Source organism: Pseudophryne corroboree, chromosome 6, assembly GCF_028390025.1.
Source record: "Pseudophryne corroboree isolate aPseCor3 chromosome 6, aPseCor3.hap2, whole genome shotgun sequence".
Lineage (NCBI taxonomy): Eukaryota > Metazoa > Chordata > Amphibia > Anura > Myobatrachidae > Pseudophryne > Pseudophryne corroboree.
The window spans coordinates 8,724,216-8,730,215 of NC_086449.1; positions in this window are offsets into that span (position 1 = coordinate 8,724,216).

Below are 6,000 nucleotides of genomic sequence, written 5' to 3' on the forward strand. Positions count from 1 at the left end.
GGACATGATGGCGTCACGTCTAAACAAAAAACTGGACAGATATTGCGCCAGGTCAAGGGACCCTCAGGCAATAGCAGTGGACGCTCTGGTAACGCCGTGGGTGTACCAGTCAGTGTATGTATTCCCTCCTCTGCCCCTCATACCGAAAGTATTGAGAATCATAAGAAGGAGAGGAGTAAGAACTATACTCGTGGTTCCGGATTGGCCAAGAAGGTCTTGGTACCCGGAACTTCAAGAGATGCTCACGGACGAACCGTGGCCTCTACCTCTAAGACAGGACCTGCTACTGCAGGGGCCTTGTCTGTTCCAAGACTTACCGCGGCTGCGTTTGACGGCATGGCGGTTGAACGCCGGATCCTGAAGGACAAGGGCATTCCAGAAGAAGTCATCCCTACTCTGGTAAAAGCCAGAAAGGAAGTAACCGCAAAACATTATCACCGCATTTGGCGTAAATATGTTGCGTGGTGTGAGGCCAAGAAGGCCCCTACACAGGAATTTCAACTGGGTCGTTTCTTGCATTTCCTGCAAACAGGACTGTCTATGGGCCTAAAATTAGGGTCCATTAAGGTTCAAATTTCGGCCCTGTCGATATTCTTCCAGAAAGAACTGGCTTCAGTACCTGAAGTTCAGACATTTGTGAAAGGGGTGCTGCACATACAGCCTCCTTTTGTGCCTCCAGTGGCACCTTGGGATCTCAATGTTGTGTTGAGATTTCTAAAATCACACTGGTTTGAACCATTGTCTACGGTAGATTTAAAATATCTCACGTGGAAGGTGTCGATGCTGTTGGCCTTGGCTTCAGCTAGGCGTGTGTCAGAATTGGCGGCTTTATCATGTAAAAGCCCTTACCTAAATTTTCATTCTGACAGGGCGGAATTGAGGACTCGTCCTCAATTTCTACCTAAGGTGGTTTCTGCATTTCACATGAACCAACCTATTGTGGTACCTGCGGCTACTAGGGACTTAGAGGACTCTAAGTTGCTGGACGTTGTCAGGGCCTTGAAAATATATGTTTCCAGGACGGCTGGAGTCAGGAAAACTGACTCGCTGTTTATCCTGTATGCACCCAACAAGCTGGGTGCTCCTGCTTCAAAGCAGACGATTGCTCGTTGGATTTGTAGTACAATTCAGCTTGCACATTCCGTGGCAGGATTGCCACAGCCAAAATCAGTAAAAGCCCATTCCACAAGGAAAGTGGGCTCATCTTGGGCGGCTGCCCGAGGGGTCTCGGCTTTACAACTTTGCCAAGCAGCTACTTGGTCAGGGGCAAACACGTTTGCTAAATTCTACAAATTTGATACCCTGGCTGAGGAGGACCTGGAGTTCTCTCATTCGGTGCTGCAGAGTCATCCGCACTCTCCCGCCCGTTTGGGAGCTTTGGTATAATCCCCATGGTCCTTACGGAGTCCCAGCATCCACTTAGGACGTTAGAGAAAATAAGATTTTACTTACTGATAAATCTATTTCTCGTAGTCCGTAGTGGATGCTGGGCGCCCATCCCTAGTGCGGATTGTCTGCAATACTTGTATATAGTTATTGTTACAAAAAATTCGGGTTATTATTGTTGAGCCATCTTTTCAGAGGCTCCTTTAAATTTATCATACTGTTAACTGGGTTCAGATCACGAGTTGTACGGTGTGATTGGTGTGGCTGGTATGAGTCTTACCCGGGATTCAATATCCTTCCTTATTATGTACGCTCGTCCGGGCACAGTATCCTAACTGGCTTGGAGGAGGGTCATAGGGGGAGGAGCCAGTGCACACCACCTGATATCTCAAGCTTTTATTTTGTGCCCTGTCTCCTGCGGAGCCGCTATTCCCCATGGTCCTTACGGAGTCCCAGCATCCACTACGGACTACGAGAAATAGATTTATCGGTAAGTAAAATCTTATTTTAATTACCTACCGGTAAATCCTTTCCTCGTAGTCCGTAGAGGATGCTGGGCGCCCGCCCAGCGCTGCGTTTTCCTGCATTGGGTTTATAGCTCAGTGTTACCTGGTTCCTAGGTAAGTTCTGCGTTATTTATGTTTCAGCTGTTGCTGAGTTGTTCCGGCATGTTGACCGGATTCGCATGTTTGTGTGAGCTGGTGTGAATCTCACCACTATCTGTGTAATTCCTTCTCTCGAAGTTGTCTCCTCGGGCACAGTTTCTAGACTGAGTCTGCTAGGAGGGGCATAGAGGGAGGAGGCAGCCCACACTATTAAACTCTTAAAGTGCCAATGGCTCCTGGTGGACCCGTCTATACCCCATGGTACTAATATGGACCCCAGCATCCTCTACGGACTACGAGAAAAGGATTTACCGGCAGGTAATTAAAATCCTATGCCACAAGGGATCCGCAGCGCCCAATTACACAGTACATAATCACATGACTACTCTACCAAGGGGCAAACGCAGGATTTATAGGGGGGGGGGGTCTGTGTGTATGTATATCTATCTCTCTATATACATACACACACACACACACACACACATATATATATATATATATATATATATAACTCCAACCAAAAAACGGCACTCAGAGACAATGTAGCAAAAAATCAGAATTTACTCACCGGTAATTCTATTTCTCGTAGTCCGTAGTGGATGCTGGGTACTCCGTAAGGACCATGGGGAATAGACGGGCTCCGCAGGAGACTGGGCACTCTAAAGAAAGATTAGGTACTATATCTGGTGTACACTGGCTCCTCCCTCTATGCCTCTCCTCCAGACCTCAGTTAAGGAAACTGTGCCCGGGAAGAGCTGACAATACTAGGAAAGGATTTGGAATCCAGGGTAAGACTCATACCAGCCACACCAATCACACCGTACAACTTGTGATAACTATACCCAGTTAACAGTATGAAACAACAAATGAGCCTCAGTAACAGATGGCTCATAACAAAAACCCTTTAGTTAAGCAATAACTATATACATGTATTGCAGAGTGTCCGCACTTGGGACGGGCTCCCAGCATCCACTACGGACTACGAGAAATAGAATTACCGGTGAGTAAATTCTTATTTTCTCTGACGTCCTAGTGGATGCTGGGGACTCCGTAAGGACCATGGGGATTATACCAAAGCTCCCAAACGGGCGGGAGAGTGCGGATGACTCTGCAGCACCGAATGAGCAAACTCAAGGTCCTCCTCAGCCAGGGTATCAAACTTGTAAAATTTTGCAAAAGTGTATGAACCCGACCAAGTAGCAGCTCGGCAAAGTTGTAACGCCGAGACCCCTCGGGCAGCCGCCCAAGAAGAGCCCACCTTCCTTGTGGAATGGGCTTTTACAGATTTAGGATGCGGCAGTCCAGCCGCAGAATGTGCAAGTTGAATCGTGCTACAGATCCAGCGAGCAATAGTCTGCTTTGAAGCAGGAGCACCCAGCTTGTTGGGTGCATGCAGGATAAATAGCGAGTCAGTTTTCCTGACTCTAGCCATCCTGGAAACATAGATTTTCAGGGCCCTGACTACGTCCAGCAACTTGGAATCCTCCAAGTCCCACGTAGCCGCAGGCACCACAATAGGTTGGTTCAAATGAAACGCTGATACCACCTTAGGAAGAAATTGGGGACGAGTCCTCAATTCCGCCCTATCCATATGGAAAATCAGATAAGGGCTTTTACATGACAAAGCCGCCAATTCTGACACACGCCTGGCCGAAGCCAACGCCAACAGCATGACCACTTTCCACGTGAGATATTTTAGCTCCACGGTTTTAAGTGGCTCAAACCAATGCGACTTTAGGAAATCCAACACCACGTTGAGATCCCAAGGTGCCACTGGAGGCACAAAAGGGGGCTGAATATGCAGCATTCCTTTAACAAATGTCTGGACTTCAGGCAGTGAAGCTAGTTCTTTTTGAAAGAAAATAGACAGAGCCAAAATCTGGACCTTAATGGAACCCAATTTTAGGCCCATAGTCACCCCTGACTGTAGGAAGTGCAGAAATCGACCCAGCTGAAATTCCTCCGTTGGGGCCTTCCTGGCCTCACACCAAGCAACATATTTTCGCCATATGCGGTGATAATGTTTCGCGGTCACATCCTTCCTAGCTTTAATCAGCGTAGGAATGACTTCCTCCGGAATGCCCTTTTCCTTTAGGATCCGGTGTTCAACCGCCATGCCGTCAAACGCAGCCGCAGTAAGTCTTGGAACAGACAGGGCCCCTGCTGCAGCAGGTCCTGTCTGAGCGGCAGAGGCCATGGGTCCTATGAGATCATTTCTTGCAGTTCTGGGTACCAAGCTCTTCTTGGCCAATCCGGAACAATGAGTATTGTTCTTACTCCTCTCTTTCTTATTATCCTCAGTACCTTGGGTATGAGAGGAAGAGGAGGGAACACATAAACCGACTGGTACACCCACGGTGTCACTAAAGCGTCCACAGCTATCGCCTGAGGGTCCCTTGACCTGGCACAATATCTTTTTAGCTTTTTGTTGAGGCGGGACGCCATCATGTCCACCTGTGGCCGTTCCCAACGGTTTACAATCAGCTGGAAGACTTCTGGATGAAGTCCCCACTCTCCCGGGTGGAGGTCCTGCCTGCTGACGAAGTCTGCTTCCCAGTTGTCCACTCCCGGAATGAACACTGCTGACAGTGCTATCACGTGATTCCCCGCTCATCGAAGAATCCTTGTGGCTTCTGCCATTGCCACCCTGCTTCTTGTGCCGCCCTGGCGGTTTACATGGGCGACCGCTGTGATGTTGTCTGACTGAATCAGAACCAGTTGGTTTTGAAGCAGGGGTTCTGCATGACTCAGGGCATTGTAAATGGCCCTTAGTTCCAGAATATTTATGTGTAGGGAAGTTTCCTGACTCGACTATTGTCCTTGGAAGTTTCTTCCCTGGGTGACTGCCCCCCAACCTCGGAGGCTTGCATCCGTTGTCACCAGGACCCAGTCCTGTATGCCGAATCTGCGGCCTTCGAGAAGGTGCGCACTCTGCAGCCACCACAGCAGAGACACCCTGGCCCTCGGGGACAGGGTGATCAATCGATGCATCTGAAGATGCGATCCGGACCACTTGTCTAACAGATCCCACTGGAAGATCCTCGCATGGAACCTGCCAAAGGGAATTGCTTCGTAAGAAGCTGCCATCTTTCCCAGGACTCGCGTGCAGTGATGCACCGACACCTGCTTTGGTTTCAGGAGGTCCCTGACCAGAGATGATAATTCCTGGGCCTTCTCCTCCGGGAGAAACACTTTCTTCTGTTCTGTGTCCAGAATCATGCCCAAGAACAGCAGACGCGTCGCAGGAATCAGCTGTGACTTTGGGATATTTAGAATCCAGCCGTGCTGAAGTAGCACGTCCTGAGATAGTGCTACGCTGACTAGTAACTGCTCCTTGGACCTCACCTTTATAAGGAGATCGTCCAAGTACGGGATAATTATAACTCCCTTCCGTCGAAGGAGTATCATCATTTCGGCCATTACCTTGGTAAACACCCGCGGTGCCGTGGAAACGGCAACGTCTGGAATTGGTAATGGCAGTCCTGTACCACAAACCTGAGGTACTCCTGGTGAGGTGGTTAAATGGGGACATGCAGGTATGCATCCTTGATGTCCAGCGACACCATAAAATCCCCCTCTTCCAGGCTTGCAATAACCGCCCTGAGCGATTCCATCTTGAACTTGAACTTCCTTATATAAGTGTTCAAAGCTTTCAAATTGAGAATGGGTCTCACCGAACCGTCTGGTTTCGGTACCACAAACATTGTGGAATAGTAACCCCGTCCCTGTTGAAGGAGGGGTACTTTGATTATCACCTGCTGAAGGTACAGCTTGTGAATAGCCGCCAGTACCACCTCCTTTTCTCTGGGAGCAGCTGGCAAGGCTGATTTGAGGTAACGTCGAGGGGGAGTAGCCTCGAACTCCAGCTTGTGTCCCTGAGATACCACTTGCAGAACCCAGGGATCCACCTGTGAGCGAACCCACTGGTCGCTGAAGTTCCGGAGACGCGCCCCCACCGCACCTGGCTCCGTCTGTGGAGCCCCAGCGTCATGCGGTGGACTTAGTAGAA